The sequence below is a fragment of the Anoplolepis gracilipes genome, chromosome 6, assembly GCF_047496725.1.
Source record: "Anoplolepis gracilipes chromosome 6, ASM4749672v1, whole genome shotgun sequence".
NCBI classification, from domain to species: domain Eukaryota; kingdom Metazoa; phylum Arthropoda; class Insecta; order Hymenoptera; family Formicidae; genus Anoplolepis; species Anoplolepis gracilipes.
The window spans coordinates 4,797,242-4,818,623 of record NC_132975.1 but is presented as its reverse complement, the minus strand read 5'-3'; the positions used below and the strand labels follow the sequence as shown (position 1 = coordinate 4,818,623).

Below are 21,382 nucleotides of genomic sequence, written 5' to 3'. Positions count from 1 at the left end.
GCAAAAGTTGTTATTTTTGTTGAAACGATATTTTCGTAGAAAATCCAAAAATTCCAAGGTACGAATTTTTGCCCTAAATAAATTATATGTATGTATATGTATACGTAAAAAGTCTATTTCTCTGCGGTTCTTTCGACGAATTATTTATATTACTCTCTAATTTAGTATACAGGTGAGGGAAAAGTATGAAAACCATAACAAATCTCGAAAAATATAAGTTTTACAGAAAAATATTTCAGACAAAAGTTGTTGGGTGGTTTCAAAAGGGACATAAGAGATGATGTCATTGATTTAACCTTGACTAATCATGTAAAGGTCACCTTCAATTTCTTAAATGCAACACTCTATTTTTAATTGCATATTCTTGTAGCTTAGCTCGAAAGCTTTCCAAAACACTATTATAAAACTTTTTTGGTTAAGAACTTTCTAAGATATTTTAAGGTTTGTTATGATAGTTTTTACAATAAAATATGAAATAAGTGAAAAAAAAATTAATAGATCTTGCATTAGATGGCCGAATCCTCCCTCGATCTTGCCTTAGATTCTATTTCTGTAAAACTTATATTTTTTGAGATTTCTCAGGGTTTCCATACTGTTTTCCTCATCCTATATATATTAGTCTTCAATACAAAATAACTTTGACGGAAATTGTTTTCATAATCTTTTTATCATTAATATTATTGGATTTTACTTCCTATACCTTCATGTTAAAATCTTGGCAATCGGAGCTAATTTTCTTTGAGATCAAACGAAATCTTTCGCATCTATATGCATATATCTGCATATATTCGTACATATATATCCATGTATGCATAGAATGTCGCTGGAATACAACGACCAAGTAAATTGGACACATTCCGCAATAGTCGTTAAGATGAGCATAATGAAGAGAATAGCGTCGAGATCGTCTTAAAGAGGACTGTTAAAGGGTTCAATCTGGTAACTAAAGTTCGCCTTTACAGGAAACCTAAACGTCTTAGCTGATAAAAAGACTCGTTAATTTAAACAGTTTCCCTGATTGAGCGAATAATCTAACAATAAGAATGAAATCCAATGCCACGGATTCGTTTCGATTAATAAAATTAGCACGGACAAATTAGAGCATTCTTAACGTTATAATGATCATTAAGAATTTATCATCGAGTAATATTTCTATATTATTTTCATGATTATATTTTTCGCCTAATTTCAGGTACAAACAATTTTCGTATTTCAAAGAATATATTTTTTATAATGCTCAAACCACAATATATTATAAGTATTTTTTCTCTTATATATATCATATTTCGCGTATATTTCTATAAAAATGTAAATTAATTTACTTCAAACTTTCATGCAAAAGCAAAAATTAAAATAATTCATAATAGTTATTTTAAATTCATTTTTCACTGATTCAAGAAAGCTTTATAAATATAAAAACTTTTAGAAAGAAACCCAAGTTTTACCAAAAGATACACTAAAAAAAGCCCACGATTTTGCGCAAATATCAAACATCGAATTTTTCCATTATTGATCCAAGAATCTTTTCTAGCAAATTAAATTTTCAGTTCAAAGTTTCCTATATGGAAACCAATCTTCCCAATTTGCAATTGTTAGAGCGACAAAAATTCAAGATTGATTTCTTTTCAAAATGTGCACATCATAAAAGAAGAAAGAGATTTTTAGACGTCCTCTCTCTTAGAGCATCTCTCAGTTTTAAATATCCTCTTTGATGCCATTGCACTTTATTTGCGGGATATTCTCTGCTCTCGTCCTTTATCTGTATCATCCGCAGAACTTTCAGACCAATGGATCCGCTACAAGGGAACGACCAACTCGTACCCGACGCAATTTCAAACCGAAACTTTTCTCTCTGCTCGTGCGTTAGAACGACCGCGAAATCAGTACTCTTCATGAGCTTCATGTGAACGGATATATATCCGCAATACGACGAAGTAAAATGAGAGTTTTCACGTTCTCACATGCGAGGAATCGTCGAGACAGGATAGCTAGAAATGGCCCTTCAGCGAAAGAAGTGCATCGTCGACTCCATTCGTGCGACAAAGAAAATGGAAATAGGTTGAATAGCTTTTCGTAAAGCATGGGTCACTCTTTTTCTTCTTTCTCACGTTGCAAAATAACATAGTCGACGACCATTCTAATAGCCGAACCTCTTCCCTCTCTTTCCTGTAGAAAGGGTATCTCCTTTGCAAAATTGCACGCTTCATCATTTATATTACCTTCACCGTATTACGACATGCATTAAACTCGCGTTGTGATGATACTCTTAAATTATTTCTTTACAAAAAGTACCTGTTCTAAACTCTTTTAATTTTTTTGTCGTGTGCTCAAACTTTTAAACAATAAGCTCAAAAAAATTATTATTATAGTTACTATTAATATAACACATATAATGTAGAAAATGCTTATATTAATGTGTGTATTGCAATAAACTAAGTATTTGTTTCAACAATTTCTCCTAACTTTATTAGTTTGAAAAAATCTATAAATAAAAATATTATAAATAGAAATTAAGAGCTTTAATTAATAAATAATTAATAACAAAAATTGGGATATGCTAATTTTTGTTATTATTAAAAATATATAAATTTGTAACACATATATATATATATATATATATGTATATATACGTTTAAGCTAGATATATAGAACATAGCTGTTTACTTATTATGGCTAATTATTCAAATAACAGCCAACCATTTCGAAAACTATATAAGTGACATTTATATCTAATATATTAAATAAACGACACGCAATATTATATTGGTAACATTTACGGCAATATTGACAATATCACTACTTCGGTTACATTATGGTTCCTAGCATCAACACTCGGTGGTTCATCATTGATCCTTTGATTTGACATAAGCTTTATGTTATTCACAAAACATTACTTACCAAACAATATTACATCCATCTAGATATTCATTATATATATATTATAATCTAGATATTCATTATATATATATATATATATAAGTTATATAAATTCATATTCATTTCTAAGAAGATTCTTTGATAATATCTTCCATATATCAGTGAAAATATATGAAGCCTTACCACTACATATTTGTAATAATTTTTTCAATAAACAGAGTCGACCGTTATTTTCATATTTTAAAAAAGAAACAAAAAGATTTGATAATAAGTTTAAGTTTATGTTGACAAAACAGAGGACTAATGACATTATTAAACCCATACGTTATTTTTGTTATTATAACCACAAAGTCACCAATGTTTGTCAAAAAACTCAAACCGGGTATATCCTTTCTTCGCATGATAAGACTCAAAACAATACTCTGACAAATAATACCACGAAAGTCCACATTGAATCCGCAATTTATGAAAATATACACCCTAATTTAAATAAGATTACAGATAGGTGGTTTATCAATCTTTCAGGAACACCTATACTTCACGATATCCAATGTTTTCTACAGCTAGGAGGTAATTTTAGTCTTCCTTCTTCCAATAAAACGTCATTAACGATTGAGCTCATAAAAAATGTAGAGAATAGCATTAACAAACTTCCTACAGATGAGAGATTACACATGAGGGATTCTTCTAAAAATATCATAAAAACTACTATTCCTTCTCACACATACCCAAAAAATGAAGCAGATGATTGGTTAATTAATACACATTCTGCTACAATACAATTTCTGAAAAACAATAACAATGTAATTCTTACTAGAGCTGATAAAGGAAACGTGACAGTAGCCCTCGACAAAAATGATTATATCAACAAAGTAGAAACTTTACTTACAGACGAAACGACATACACAACAGTGAAGAAAGATCCGACAAATAAATTAATCTCTAATCTTAAGGAACTATTAGTTAGATGGACGAATTGCCGATACATCTCCAATGCCACATGTAAATCCCTATTATTCACAGATGGCACATTACCACGGGCTTATGGGTTGCCAAAAATCCATAAACCAAACACACCATACAGACTAATAGTATCTTCCATAAACAGCCCACTACACTCGTTAGCCGTCTTTTTACATAAGCTCATGGTTAATAATTTTTCGAAGCCTCCTAGTTTTGTGAAGAATAGCTATGACATTGTTAATAGGTTGAATAACACCCACATAGATGAAGATATGAAATTTATTTCGTTAGGTGTGGCTTCACTTTTCACTAACATTCCTTTAAATCTGGCGCTTGACAGCATTTCAAATAAATGGCAATTTTTAAGCAATAACTGTGACTTTACCGAAGCAGAGTTTTTAAATGGGATCAGGATGATCTTAAACTGTACGTATTTTACATTTAATAAAGTCACATATAAACAAACATTCGGAACTCCCATGAGCTCACTATTATCACCTATTATAGCTGACATAGTTATGCAAGACTTAGAGACGAAAGCTTTGAACACGTTAAATTTCAATCCCCAGTTTTATTTTAGATTTGTGGATGACATAATCATGGCTGTATCCTCTGACTCTATTCATTACATACTTAATAGTTTTAATTCACAACATGACAGATTACAATTCACTATAGAAATAGAGAAGGATAATAGAATTAATTTCCTTGACTTAACATTCATGACTGAAAACAATATTTTAATATTTGAGTGGTATCACAAACCCACATATTCAGGAAGATATCTAAACTATTTCTCACACCACCCACTCCAACAAAAAAAGGGTACAATTATTGGTTTAGTGGACAGAACAGTCTTTCTCTCAAATCCCAAATATCACAGCAAAAATTTCGATTTGATCATCAGAATCCTGTTAAACAACAATTATCCATTAAAACTAATTTTTAATGTCATCCAGTCACGTTTAAATTCTATTATTAATAATAAGATTCTTATTAGTGACACACCAAATGCTGTGAAACCGGTTTATTTCACGATTCTATATATACAGGGAATAACAGAAAAATTCAGAGGTATAACTAAAAATTCGAGAGTGAAACTCGCATATTATAGCATAAACAAATAAAATAAAATAATTAGAACTCACAAAGACACCATTCCATCTGAATTAAAAACGAACGTCGTATACAAAATTAATTGCAACCAATGTGAGGCCTCATATGTTGGTCAAACATCCCGAAAGTTAAAAACTAGAATCACAGAACATAAAAGACATATACACTACAATACTAACACAAATTCTGTAATTACTAATCATAGGCGGGAGCTTGACCGTGATTTTGACTGGGATAATGTCAAAATACTTGATGAATATTATACTAAAAGGCTAATCTCTGAGATGCTATTTATCAAAAGACAAAAGAAAGGTCTAAATTTATAAATTGATACGGATAATTTACCAGCTGTCTATCACGATATTGTTGGCGCTCTTCCTAAAATTTAGTGGTGGGAAAATATTACATATAAACATATAGCTTGTAGTATACCTTGACATTTACGATCGAACTCCACAGTACATGAGTCAACAATTTGTTCACCAACCGTCACTAATATTGTTAAAGAGTGAGTGAGCTTCATAACAGTTTTTGAACAGTGATCATCAATACATAATTTAATTAATTATATTAAAAACATCACCCATTCTTACAGATATCAACGAACATTGATATTCACACACAATATTATCAGGTCAGTGGTTTCTTTTATTGTTGACTATGTTCGTCTGTAATAAACATCTATCGGAGTAGGTTTACACAACTAAGACAATAGCGTTTTACATTTATACTCATAACACATTATTAAATATTCTCGTTTTAATTTATAAATTTTTATATTTGTGATTTAATTTTTGCGCTGATGAAGACTCAAATATTGAGCTCGAAACGTACGCATCCAAATAATTATATTATTGAATTGTAATTTCTTGTTAACATTTGTTGGTTTAATATCTTCGTATGAGTAGAGTTACGTAAATGCGATATAAAGATTCTCTTAACATTTGCAATTTCTGATATGAGGATTGATTTGCGTTATGATAATGCGATATAGAACACCGCTATTAGTAATTTTATTATTGAAGATTATGCGACATATGTAATAATTATTGTCATTTCTGATATTATTTATAATATACCTTATTATTGTGTTTTAATTATTATATGATTGTTTAATTAAGACCTAACTCGTTTAACACGACTTAATTTTTGCTCTCTATGGCCGTTTTTAACTTATTTAATAAATTATATATATATATATATATACATATATATATATATATATATATATATATATATATATATGTATGTATATATATTAGATTGTTAATTATACTAAACATTTAATACTAATAAAAAAATTGCACTTAAATTCGTATGTAACTAACAAACAGAGTAACAAAATTACGCAATCAAGAATTTTAATAATTTGTTTCAATAAGGTCATTTTTTTATAAAGCATATCACGAGATACATATATACCTCTAGAATTTGTTTATATTACAAATATAAAAAATAAACAGCAATATTCTTTTTTTCTTTATAGAAACATGAACTGAATTCATTCAACACTCATGCTTCAATTTACCTCTTTTTTCCATCGAACATCCATATCTTTCTGTCCTCTCTAATGGTTTATTTGTTGCAACTATACCTATAGAAATATAAAATAAAAAAAATATATTGAGGTATTTGAAGTATTAAAAATTAAAATAGATATTAATATCTAGCTTAACTTTTTTTCAAACTTTATCGAAGGAAAAATGTGTTACGTTTAAAAAAAGATACATACCGCTATAATAAAAGTAACAAATTTCTAAAATTCCATGCATTTTTGTCAAATTATTGGGACGATTTCTACAAAGACATTAATTTCAATTATGATGTTGTATTAATGCTGTTTTTTTTCTTTTTTTCTTTTTTTAAATAATATATCTCACTTTTATAGGTACCCTGACTTTTTTTTGAAATTTGTGACACAATTTTTGCTTCATTTATAAGCTTTTTTTTATGTTCTCATTTTAATCTTTGATACACAATAGCAATTGAGAGAAAATGAGAAGATCCATCTACTGACATCGAGATGTGTCCACATGCACGGTGAAACATAAGAAACGAAAGTACGTTAAAGCAATCTCATCTTTTTCCTTCTTCTCTCTTGGAGTTTGATCGGGTAAAGCTTCTCTCGACAGATCTTTGCGAATAAGAAAATGTTATTTCGCTTCTCGTTCTGTTTTCTTTTCCTGATAGGAAATTACAACAAGCCCTCTCTTACGTAGAGTCTTCAGTATTCATTTTACGTTTATTTTACTATGTTCACATGTTAAGATGAAGACAATATAAATCTAAAATTCTCTTACAAAAATCTATTTTATTTAGACAGAGTAGAAGAGCATGTTCGTATAAATGCTTTGTGAGATCGGGGAAAATAAAAATTTCACGATAATACAGAAAACAGTCCGGCTCTTCGAGTCCAATCTATTTTTACAAAATCGAATAAATATAATGAAGAAATATATGGCAAACAATTCATTGCAATATATGCGTATCGTCATTTCATATATTTCAAAAACAATTTTATTTCTCGCAACGTTTTTCCTTTACTATGTCGCAAGAAGACTCGGATAACTTATCGTTAATTGAATCAAGACGAGCAAATCAAGCGGAATCCCATGTGGTGGATGGCCGAGCGAAACGACACGTGGAAAATGCCTTTCAGGTGAACAAGAAGAAAGGCAACGGTGTGCACGTTGCAGCGACAAAAGGAACGGAAGGAAATGGGTTAAAATTGTTCTCCTTGTGCCTTTATCGTCCCCCTGCTACCGTTCCCACGGGAAAGTATTCCGCGAAATGGACATTCGCGGATAAGGAAGAAAACAAAATTTTCCGTCTGGTTTTCCTCTTCGTTTCCGCACATTTCTGATTTACTCGCCGGTGCATCGACTTTACTCTTCGAGATGTTAAATATTGCGGAAGTTACAATTTAATTGCAAATATAACAAATTTGAATTGTAGATCGAAAGGTTGTTTCAGAAGATAGTGAGATAGCTTTCGCGACGCGACGTAAAACTGTTTATGTTTATCGTACTTTGAAACAGCTTCAGGAATAAATTTGAAGCAATCTTATATCTTGCGGCAATATGGTAATTTCATTATTTCTCCACTGCTGAAAGATTAAATATGTATAGAGATTAAGAGCAAACAATTAAATTGTTTAATATAATAATTTTACAATATATACAAAATGCGACATTAGAATCCGGACAAAAAAAGTTTTTTCAAAAAAGGCATATATTAAATCCAATATGAAACATACAAAACACTACTTTTATATTGGTGGGTTCATATACATTAGTTCATATACTCAGCCACATAGCACATCCGGCTGAGTTATAATATAGCGAGAACTTCAAATCGAATTTTGTTTGAATTTAGCGCCGCACTTTGTATATAAAATAATTTAATTAAAAAAAAATATCTTTTAAATTATTTTGTATATTTTGCAATATATTTAAAATTTAAAAGAAACTTATTATTGACGTGAACATGATATGCTTGTTATCTTGACTTACCTATCTTTCTGTTTTCGCACGTCTATTGGATATTAACTTACAAGAAAAGGTTGTATTAACATAAAATAAAACATATATGGGGCATTCTTTGTCAAGCGGATCACCCGCCGTTCCAAAATTGTATTCGACCATCGTAGAAGGACCATCTTGCACACAAAGTTAGTTGCAGGCATAAGCTATCGAAAGCCATGTGGCCTTTTGAAAAATTCAAAATGGTGGATTCAATATGGCGAACATAAAAGTTTAAAATGTAAAATAGTTCACAAATTTACTTCAGTCTTGCTTACTAAGGGTTTTCGAGGATACTAATTATCAACCTGCTGTAAAATTTAGAAATTCAAAATGGCGGACATGAAAATGCAAAATAAAGGAAAGAAAAGCTCTCTGCATTTTTACAAGGTTGAGACTGTCTATGTAACAGCATTGATTTCTGATGTGTCTTCTCTCATCCAACTACTCTTTACAGTAGTATTGAAAATGAAAATAATAAGCAATAGATATCTTGAATTTAATATTTCTGATGACAGATTTATAATCAGCATCCTCGGAAACCCTTAGGAAGCAAAACTGAAGAAAATTTGTAAATTATTTTACATTTTGAACTTTTATATCCGCCATTTTAAATTTTTTAAAAAGCCCCATGGCTTTCGATAGCTTATGCCTGTAACTAACTTTATGTGCAAGATGATCTCTCTATGTCGAATACAATTTTGGAACGGCGGGTGATCTGCTTAATAAAGAATATCCCATATATTTCACCTTGAAATTATATTGGACCTATTACACATATATCTCACGCATACGAAAGTTCAAAGATCTGTCGCGCGATAACGGTTAATTAGAAACGTTATCAAAACTATGCCGAGTTAATTAACAGACAACGCAATAATTGCAATTACTGAAGTGGAACACAATTGCAATTTCCATTTTCATTCGGTTGCTTTCATTAAAACGACGTCTCTCGTAGTTTCGAGTGCGCCGAATCGCGTCGCGTCGTCGAATTGTCCGATCACAATTTTCCATTTTCGCATCATTTCCTCCAGCCATCCATCATCCCCTTTCCGACCTCTCATTATCTGCTCGTCTAAAAAACGCATTGCCGCCGACATTTTTCGACTTTTCCGGTAAAAGTGGCACGCGATCGACAGCGAAAGACAGCGTGGCAAACGATCCCATCGATCGTTGGTAAAGACTACGCTTTTCTTTCGGTTACCCGGCAATTGTTCTCATAACCCGTTTTTTCCTATGTCAAAGATCCCTCGAGTTTATGTCAATTCACTATCACTCTTTTCCCGCCTTTACTTTTGTCAAATATTCCATTTTCCGGATAACAGACAGACGTTTCACTTTAGGCGAGTCAAAATTCCAATTGCTACTGATATTTGTCTTTCTGATCGTTCTTTAAACTGTTCAGATTGTAATTGCAAATAATTGAAAAATTTTATGATACCCTTGATAATTTATAGTATATTAACTCGAAAGTAATCAAAACCCTATATTTTGCCCAAAAATATAACGAATGATATCATTATGATTTAAAAAAAAACTGAAATAAATTTTTTTAAAATAAAAAGAGATATTTCCGATAACGTTGTAATCATATTATACATTAACAATTTGCGATTGATGAAGGCAATGCAGCCGCAATGGGCATTGATTTGTTATTTTCGGTTGATTATTTGGATCAAATAAATATGAACTTTCTGAAAGCTTTTTGTAGTAAGCTATCAGGTCGATCTTCATTTACAATCAGTTGAGAAATGTGGATATTTTGACTAGGAGAGAAAAATTTTCTATTTAAAACATTATATAATATAATATTCTATATAAAATTAAATAATATTCTATATAAAATTAATAATATTCTATATAAAATTACTATACTTATACATATTTTTTCTATTTTCAAATAATTTTCGTGGAGATTTGTAGATGTAGAAAAGAATTATTATTAAACAAATTCTTTCCTCATTACACACATCCCATAGAAATAAATATAGCACATTTTTTTAATATGACAAATGTGATAAATAAGTATATTTTTTTAGAATTAAAATCTGTAATTTATATTAGAGAGAAAGATTAAAGTCTATCTAATTATAAATATTTGTTAGTTTTCCTCTATCGTTGAAAAAAATATTTCTATTGTCAAATTGTTATCTTGCGTTTCAATTAATCTTCATTTGGTATTCGATTACAACCAATCACTGCATATATGCATTTTCAGATTTTTTGATCTTATTTATAGACGTTGATTTAAGATTAACTTTATTTGTAGCAACGGGAAATTTGCATCAAAATACTGATCGAGCAGTTCTACATTCGTAGAATTATATCAACAAAATGTCAAAACATATTTCACTCTTATCACAGACGTAAATATAGATATCGGATATAATTTTTAATATAAGTATTCTACGTACACATTTATACGTGCACATATTTATAGTAATATTATACATACAATTGAACGCGTATTACATATGCAAGATGAAAGTAACTTTTTGAACTTGCTGAAACATATTTCTTATTATCTTTTCTTCAGATTAAAATTACATATTTTAATTTAAATTAAAATAATTACATATGCCGAGTAATATGTGCTTTTAAAGCATTAAATCAATATATACGTTGCATAAGTAACATTAAATCATTAATTATGTATTTTCGAGCACATTGTGACGAGATTGACGGTCATTATCAATTTCATCAACGCTTGCGGCTCCTAGTATTTGCTATAGTTTTATTGTTGCCAATTCCGATAATTACATTCGCATTTAGTGACAGCGCGTCGATATATCACGCGCATGCTGAGCTTTATTACCAATGTCAATGCACATGTAAATTTGCGGCAAAGCCGCTTTAAACAACTTCTAATTACGTGTAAGCAATCATAATCCAAATACGCCTGACGTATTTCCACATTTGTGCAGCCACATCATATACATACGTATGTTGTGAAATTCCTCTATCACTAGATTAAATTGATTATTTCATAGATTATTTGTCGTTCAAAGATTTAATTTACTTTCTGGCATTTTCAATATAATCATTCGCTGCTACGATAATATCGAATTATTATTATTTGTCTGTCATAATTTAACAAAGCATATTCTGTATTTCCTTGATAATTGTATTTCTCTTTGTATCTCTCTATTGCAATTAAATAAATTTGTAAATAGTAGAATTTTATTTAAATAAGTAATTATATTTAAAGAATTAATTTAATAATCTGCATTGTAAATAAATAAGAATAACTGCGGATGCAAATTCAAGAATTTGTCTGACAATAAGTATGATGCTATAAATGGGAATAAAAAATACAATAAAAGGATATAAAAAAATAAAAAAGTTAACGGAACGATAATGAAATATCAAATTACACACGAGTGCGCAAATGTAGTATCTGATTTATATATATGAAACTTAACTTTTATGGAGTATCAAAGGTAAATGTTACAAGAGTATGATAGAACTCATGGTAACCCTACTCTACAAAATGTTCAATTTGTCGCTAAAGAAAGAACATTTGTGGGCTCAAATAGAACGTAGGTGCGATATAACCATTGTGACACGTTCAATTCCCTCGGCATGAGGGGTGAAATTTCTCAACGCAAAGTGCGAACATTAAAAGCAACTGTCTTTTTCATGTACAAACGAGGATATCAAGTCTTGGATAACTCGGTGCGCGATAATAAAAAATTATGTATTTAATTACATTATCGCTAATAAAGAAAAATTAAATCTGTAACTTTATTTTTATAATTTTCGCTATAATATTGTTTCATTTAAGCAACTGTGATAAAAATTCAAAACATTCGCATCGTTATAAACTCATAAAAAGTATTTCGCGCTTAAAAAAAAACACGCATTCAAGATATATGTTATTTCTATTTTTTTCTTCGCATAAAAGTTGCTAAGTATTTTGCTGTATGAATAATTGCATAAAACAGACATGAAAATATATAGTTTTTATTTTAAATACAGCAAAATGAAAGACACCGACAATTAAGCAGAGAAAAGAAAGAAAGAAAATTTAATGAAACAAAAATGTCTACTAAAACTTTTATCAAATAAATTGTTAAGAATAACTTTTTTCACACGTTAAACGCCAAAAAGTCCTAAATAGAGGAGGTTAACAAAGAATTAATAGTCCACTGAAGACGAATTAAGGTAATAGTCGGAATTAAACCACTGATATACAACGATAAGACGGTTACTTTCTGAAGTTTTGCATTGTAGATGAACTTGCTGTCAGTAACGATAAGAATTGCACGATAAAAAAAAAAGATAAAAAAGTCGTTTCTTCCACGACGGACACTCGCTAGGGGGCGCTTTATGAGCGCTGGGATTACCGCATCTTTCATATTGTTATGAGAGTGCAATTTCATTGGAATTATTTACGAGCTCCAGGTATCGCGACTGAGCATATAATAGCCCGAACTAGAACTCAAATACCGCGAATTAAAAAGTGCATCGTCCATAAATGGCGTCTCGAGACTTTTGTCGGAATTTTCGCAAAAAACACGAGACACTATTTATTTGTCCCATCTGTTCATCAAACAAATAACATAGCGGATAACGGACATATACCGGACTTCCCTCGAGATTGCCGGGGTGTTTTTCAGGTATACCAACCCCTTTCATCCTTTTCTACACCTCCTTCCAAAAACCCTTTCCGTTACCTCTAGCGTATGACCGCAGAGAGCGTCTTATCTGCAGTCATAGGGACCTACTGTTTAATACCAGTTCCGAACGGCCTAGATAGAGGGAGTTTTTTTGCGGCAAGATACTCTCGGTGGTTTTGCCATTGCCTTCCGAGAGGTGGCGATCAAATAAAATCGAATAAAAATGGTTCTGTTCGGATTTGAACCCGAGATCTTAGGCATAGTGAGCAGACGCTCAACTCACTGCGCCAGAACCGCACACTAAATAAATAACATTTTGTTGTGAATTTTTTCAATGCATATAAGTTTGAAAAAGCTTTAAACAAACTTATATAAATTAATTTTTATAAAATTTTATAATTTATATGTTGTATATTTTTATAAATTTAATATATTTAAATTAATATTAAATTTTATAAATTTTTATAAATTTAAATGAAAAAACATATGTGTTGCAAATTGATTGTTAACAAGTTCGTGAAATCTCACTTACAATTCATTTTGTGTAACAAACGAAAGGAATGGAAACAATTCCAGTTTTAACGAAAGCTCATTGGACAGAAAAATAAACTTCTTCGAACTTTCATTTTTTTGATACTTCGATGTTTTATAGATAATATGCTGGACATGAAATTATTTTAAAAAATAATTAAGTAAGATTTGCGTGACATTAGTACTGCACCGACGTTACGAGAGAATCTCGGATTATTATTGCATCCAAGTCGACAAACTCATTGACTTCAACCATGTGGAAAAAACGTAATGCAGGTATATCCAAGTGAGAAATCGTGACCGTGTTCAAGACACATTAATTGAACGATTAGCCTGAACTTGACATCTGTTATCCGGCCGGTCTAACGTCCGTGATAATTGCTTAACGAACGATGCCCCTCGAGTGCGTCTGTATTCTGCACACGGCAGCTTGCGTAACTAGCCATTATCACGCAAGTATAGCTTGTAAATAGTAATCAATAATTAATACCTACCTGGAATATAATATCATGATATTGATGAAATGACGATCATTATGCTATAAACATTCAATTTGTTAACTGACATAACATACAGTTGATTTTATCTGATAATATTTGATGTTATCTTTAAGAATAATAGGAATTTTATATTAAATTAATAAAAAACAGTGCACAACACGTGTGCGTTAATATATCAAATCAATCTTGCAATAGGATATCAATCAGTTATTTAACAATCAGACGAAACAATTCACGACTGTTTCTCGTGATAACAAATGAGATTAATGACCGGAGTATCGGAATGTCGGAATAATTCACGATGATCGCAGGATCGCCAGCCGATTATCGGTTATCGGGAGAAACGCGTTATCGAATTTCGATTCAGATTGACTCTGGTCGTCCAATTTATCGTACAGGATGTCAATTAGAGGGCCGATAATTATCGACAAGTGCATGCGTATTTTCTTTGCATTACTGATATTACAAACGAAGACGATGTCAAACGAGATTGTCGAAGTTCACACTAAAATCATAAACTATTATCATTTCGGAAATATTAGGTGCTTGAATAAGTTTTTGCCATTTACTAATAAATGTCGTAACTAGTTTTACTTGTATGTAATTTAAAATGGCGACACATGTATATGAAAGTACTCTAAATAAGTTTTAAGATTTAATATACGACATTTGGTTGAAGTGTAAACAACAATTTTTTTATTGCATTGAAAATGTCAAATTTGGTATCAATAAAACAACATTTGCGGGAGGTTTTACATCATTATTTTATTTTAACGAAAAGTGCAGCTGAAAGTTATCGTTTGTTCATGGAAGTTTATGGTGACAATGCTCCATCTGAAAGAACTTGTAAAGATTAGTTTCAACAATTTAGAAATAATGTTTTCGATGTGAAAGACAAAGAACGCTTTGGTGCACCAATAAAGTTTAAAGATGAAGAATTGGAAGCATTACGCGATGAAGATTCATGTCAAACACTTAAAGAATTGTCAATAGTCAATTTGAGTCGAAAATTGAAAAAAAAACATCCGGAATATGCCAGAAGACATGACAAAATGATTTTTCAACATGACAATGCTAGACCACACATTGCAAAACGATCAAGGAAACGTTAGAACTGTTTGGATGGGATGTGTTATCCCACCTGCTGTATTTACCAGACTATGCTCCATCAGATTATCCATTTGTTTCGATCAATGCAGCATGGCCTTTTCCAGCAGCACTTCAGTTTTTATGAAGATATCAAAAATTCTCTTAATGACTGGATCGCTTCAAAAGAACGAGATTTTTTCTATCGGAATCCACTTATTACGTGAAAAGTGGAAAAAGCTTATAGCTAACGATGGAAAATATTTTGAATAAAATATTCTTTATTTTTCTATTGAAACAAATGTCTTTTATTTAACAAAAAGACGGCAAAAACTTATTTAAGTACCTATTAATTTTGTAACGATAAATGATATTTCTATTATACAAAGAGTTGCTAAATAACTTATTATTACTGAAGAAACATTGGATATTTTCACGATAACATAAACGATTCTTTATGAAAGAATTATGTAACGGAAGAGACAATCAATTTTTCTAGTTACGCGTAAACATTTCAACGAGCTTGCCTGCAAACTTTCTCGGGTCTCAATTTAAAAAACGTTCTTAGCTCTTGCGATTCCGAAGCTCAGACGAAACTTTGTTTCCCCCATTTCATTTACAGTAGACGAGGTCTCGGCCAAAGTATTTGTGATAAAAGTTGCTTCTGTTTCCTGTCTGTGACACGTGGACAACAATTTCGGTTTTTCTTACCACCCACTTTTCGCTCCGCCCTAAACTATACTTAACGAAATAAGCACCAACGAAAGAAATTAACAAAAAAAGAGAGAGAGGAAGAGACAGAAAAGTTATTTCGCTGATTTTTCGTGTAAAAGACGCACTGTACTGCTATTATACAGTTTCAACATTTCACGACTGTTATTTGTCACGGCAGCTGTTGCAGTGGTATGGTAGAAACTTTGATCAAGTTATAATTTATGCTTAATGACCGTCGAGTTTTCTAAGCATTCGTTTTTTAGTGATTTATAAACGAAATTGTAAAAGGAAAAAATTAAAAAATAAAGCCATGTCTCGATTAAACAAAAATGCAAATACAATGAAATCTTAGCGAAAATAAAATCAGACCATGAAAGCGTCCCATCAGAATAACTTCGTAACTTTGTTGCATATTTGAAAACAAAATTGCGTTAAAACCGCGAGCGAACAATCTCGCTTCGCAGAATCTTCTTTCTTTTTTTTCGGTCAACACGTCCAAAGTTTCAGAAATTTTGTCCGTAAATAATTAATTCTATTCGGTCTGCCTCGTAAATATTCCAGCCAGTTAGTCCGCAAAATTTCTTGCCGCAAGTAAACTTCGTTACGCATCAACGAGAATGCCGAATTAATTTGTTTCTCTTGATGTGGCTGCAGGAAATTTATATGTTTTTTTGTCATTCAGTTTGTGCGAGATAAGTCAAATTAAAGCAGATTAAATATTAATCATTGACCATTCACACATCACAAACATCCTTATGCAATCTAACGAATCTTCATAAGATGATTGCACGGCTATGAATAAATCGATATTCGTCGCTCTTATAAATATTTCCCTATTGCTGTGTTTTTCCTTTTAATGATAATTATTGAATTTATATACATTTAATATTAAGCATCAATCAACTGCACAAGCAGCAATAATTTTTTTATTATGCTTTTTTATTACGACTGTTATCTATTCTTTAAATGTTGGTTAATTTCAGCTATATCTATGCTTTTTACGTTTTTTTAAGGACGATTGAATTGTGCGCAAGTAAAGAAAATATTGAATAAAATCGGTACATGCAAAGGACGATTAATGATATTTCTTTTAATAACTCATATTATTTTTACAGTTTTAAATTCATTTCTAGTTTGCGGAATATTTCGTTGTTTTCAGACACTGATTGTATCTGACACTGATAAAACATTAATTCAAAGTGACCAAAAAAAATCAGTGTTTAATATTTGCCATTAGCGATAAATTGCAATTATTTTGTTAGTCATATAAATTTGTATAAACAATCAATTCATAAATTATATATGGTTTTAACAAATTCTTCAAAAAATGATTGTATCTGACGTTAATTAAAACTTAATCTTTGCTGAGACTAAATGAAATACATAGTTTAACCTGTTCCGAATAGTACATTCCAATTATCAATTATGTCGTGATGAATAACGAAATTTATTTAATATCATATTGTATTAACTGGCCGGATTTACTCGCCGGGCAAAATGCTCAAACTACTACTAGCGCGCGCTTCTACGTAAACTTTGCTCTTGAAATTCTCCGTTCAGCTCGACTGAATTAATAAGCCGATTCTCGGCTTGAAATGATTCGGTAAGAGAGGAACTTTATTTATGACGTGGCGCCAACTTCTCTAGAAAATAGTTGTGAAAATGCAACCTTCTTAAAACTCTCGTAATGTTGAAGAATAAAAAGCGTGTTCGTTTTTTTCTCATCACTATCGCCTTCTACTTAACCTAATGTAATAATTAAATGCAGTTTCAAAAAGTTGGAGTGCATCAGTATGTACATATATATACATAGTTTTATCTTATTTGCTCGCTTAATTTTAACGATATTTTCTTTGAAAAAATCGCGAATTTTTATGTCATTTAATTAAAAATATAATATTTACGTTTATATACACACATATATTATATGCGTGCGTGCGTGCGTACGTGTGTGTATATAATATTACATTATTATATTGTTATATAACATTATTATGTAATAAAGATTAATATAAACAAGGCTAAATAGGTATAATTAACAAATATTATAAATATTATTAATTAAATTTTATTATTATTAAATAAATGACATTATAAAGACGTTTCCCGTATTGTATATACATATATTGTATATATATTAACATTCAATAGAAAACTGTACTTGTGAATCGTTTCACAGTGTGTACATTAAAACAACACATTTGCTTTTAAAAACAACAATATAGTGTTGGAGAAAATTGCAGAAAAACGCACTTTTATCAATCAAAGATAATTTTTGAAAAGCTAGTACAGTTTCAGAGCCAACTACTTAATTAAACATTTAAATCGGTCTGTGAAAAATTCGCCTTTCAGGGAAATACGATTTCACCTTTCAGGCGGAACATTTTCATTATTTCTTTTTGAAAATTGAAATTACTTTTGTCACTTTTTGTATTTAGCATATTCCATATATACTTCAAAAAATATACATATACATGTTTTCAAAAACAACTGTTTGTGTGAATGTTTCATTAAACATTATGTTGCATAAAATACAACCTTGTTCCGTGTAATAACAATTAGCATTAACACTTACGGTACACAGGGGTAGATTCCAACCCAATTTTTTTTTTAATGCTGTACATTTAAAAAATGAGTTTAGACCTCACGCTATCTAGCAGAAAAACTTAACTGACGCGCCTACAAGAATCTGCAAGTCCCATAGTTAGTCTGCCGCTAGCTACTGAGTAAAACGTGTTTACTCTTTGTTAACCCTTTGAGTCACAGCGGATCACTCAGAAATCCACCTTTTTTTCGTAGTTTTTTATTGTTGTAACTACTTTTTTATCAACAAATACCGGATTTTTTGTTTCTACAGAGTCTCTAGAACATCAATATGTGTAAAAAAAAATATGAACAGTCATTAATTGTTAATTGCAAAAATACCATATGTAAACAAACAGTCAAAATTAGTACTTTTTTACGAAAAAATGCATTTTCTACTAATCTATTATGACAATAAATACGGCAATTTTTTTATAATCTTAATACACTCCAAAATATTTTTCAGAATTTTTTTAGAATTTTCCGTGTTTTTTTTTTTGTTAAATCCTTTTTTTTGATAAAGAAATATATAAAAAACAATATTTTGTTTTAAATTGAAAGTAACAGTTGTATTCTTTTTTAAATTTTTTCTCTGAAGGTTTTTTTAGATCGCAGAATCTGACTCTAAAGGAAAAAAAATTTAATTTCCAAAATTTAATATAGGGATCCAATATGACGGAAGTAAAAATTCGTTTGCCATATTGGATCCGCCATCTTGAATTTTGAAAATCTGACAATGGATTCGTAATCAGCGACCCCCGTATATACCAAATTTTATAAAATACTGACAATTAGAAAAATTCGTGACTCAAAGGTTTAAACGTGTGTTCTGGGATCGATAGTCGATATATACCCATGTGTACTAACTGTTTCGAAATATAAGTGGTTTATGGATTTTTTGAAGTTTTTTCTAAATGTTTATAGATTTTTTAAAAGTTTTAAAAGTTTTTTTATAAAATTTTTAAACTTTTAAAGTTTTTCCTAAAAGTTTTAGAATTTTTTTTTAAGTTTATAAAAAGTTTTTCCAAAAATTTATCGTCTTTTTAATAAAAATGTATACATTTTAAAATAAAAAGACAAATTTTAATTATCTGAAATTATTGTTCATTTATTTGGTTCAAAACATACGCAAAACCAAGCAATTCGCAAGAAAAAAGTAACAAAAATATGTCACTTTGATCCTTCTGAATAATTCAACTTTTTGCAATGCAAGAAGTTATAATAATTTTTTTTATATACAATAGTATAAAACTTCTACTTTAAGATTATATCCAATTTTCCTGTTATAATACTCTATATACTCTATAACAATAACACTCTTAAGGATGTTTAGCACCTACAATCGGAGCAAAAAGCAGTCGAAATTGAATATATGCTTTTCTCATATATCTTAATATATGAGTATTATAAAGATTGCATAAAATTTTATTATTTATTCATAGCTAGAGTGTAGAAATGTATTTTCAAACTTCTGTTGCTTTTTTTCGAAGAATTTTCGTAATTTCTTCGTAGTTTCTTTTCGTAGTTTCTTAAATTATAATGAGAAACTTGTATCATTGACGGTACCTCGATTTCAACATTACAGCACAAAATTTGAATTATAAAAATAAAAGAATTTACTCGTACAGAATAATTTAAAATGTTAGAATAAAAATTATAATAGTGAATAATGACAAAATATAGAAGATTTTTAATTATTTCTTTGATAAATTTAACAATTTGTCATTTCTCCGAGAAGAAAGAAATGTGGCAACATGATAATTTTTCATAAGTTGGTGAAATTGCAAATTGACATATGAGGCCTAGTCACTTCTCGCTTACACGTTTGTATATAGAGACTTCTTCAGATGAAAAGAAAGGTTATTTAAAATGTTAAGAGAAGGCTCAGCTGAATGCTATGTTGCCACGTTTTCACAATAAATAATATGTCATCTCGGATAATAGGACGAAATTGAGAAAATTATATTCAATATCTTTTGAACTAGTCAGTACTTGACCAAAATTATGTGATCAAATATTTCCTCTATATTTAAACTATATTTTTGCAAATTTTGAATAAGTTCCTATTATTATATCTATTTTAGCTCTTAAATCAACACGATCACAGGTTTTTTATAAGATAGAAAATCTATAATCGTATCAATTTAAGGACTAAAAAGGACAGAAATAAATATATTTATACTTATTTATATAAATAATTATATTTATAATTATAAGCCAATAGTATAATTAAACGACCAAACTAGCCAAAAATCCTTTATTTAATAGCACAACGTTTCGATAATCTGGTTGTGATCCTTTTCAAGTGTCACTAAAAGGACGATAGGTACAAATGAATACATAATAATAATAAATTAAGTACAGACACTAAATGTGATAAAGTTGATTAAAGACAAATAAATTAATACGTACATTTAAATAAAACAAAGGTTGTAAAAAACGTATTGTAAACGTGAAAAACAATTAAACATTTCGCTGATGTGAAATATTAATAAGACAAACCAACACAGTAAAGAAACACGTCTTGTCAAACCGAATCTTAAAACTGAACTGACAATTTTTAAAAACATTTTAAATGATCTTTATTATCTTGTCGTAAATATTATTTAGATTTTCAGTGTCTCTTTGCAGGTTAATTGTGTTGTTAAATTTCTTGATAAAAAACATTTCCACTATTTCTCTCTTTTTTACAAATTTATAATTATATTAATACTTTTACTTATAATTAGATTCACAAAATAATTATATTTATAATAATATCGACGGGTAAATTCATTGAAAATTAAAATCCTTATAACTTTTGATTGCTTCAGTGAATCAACTCCAGGTTTTTTTATAAGTCTCTGAACATGTATCAGAACAATCTGTGCAA

The 21,382-nt window shown here is 30.0% G+C and overlaps 1 protein-coding gene and 1 long non-coding RNA gene across 2 annotated transcripts in view; one reads left to right on the top strand and one right to left on the bottom strand.

Annotated features, from left to right (window-relative positions):
* The window catches only part of Dnr1 (E3 ubiquitin-protein ligase defense repressor 1), a 216,704-nt gene that overhangs the window by 135,074 nt on the left and 60,248 nt on the right, over positions 1–21,382 (bottom strand). The gene's annotated exons all lie outside the window — the stretch shown is intronic.
* Positions 1–21,382, top strand: part of LOC140666599 (uncharacterized) — a 165,597-nt gene that overhangs the window by 136,568 nt on the left and 7,647 nt on the right. The gene's annotated exons all lie outside the window — the stretch shown is intronic.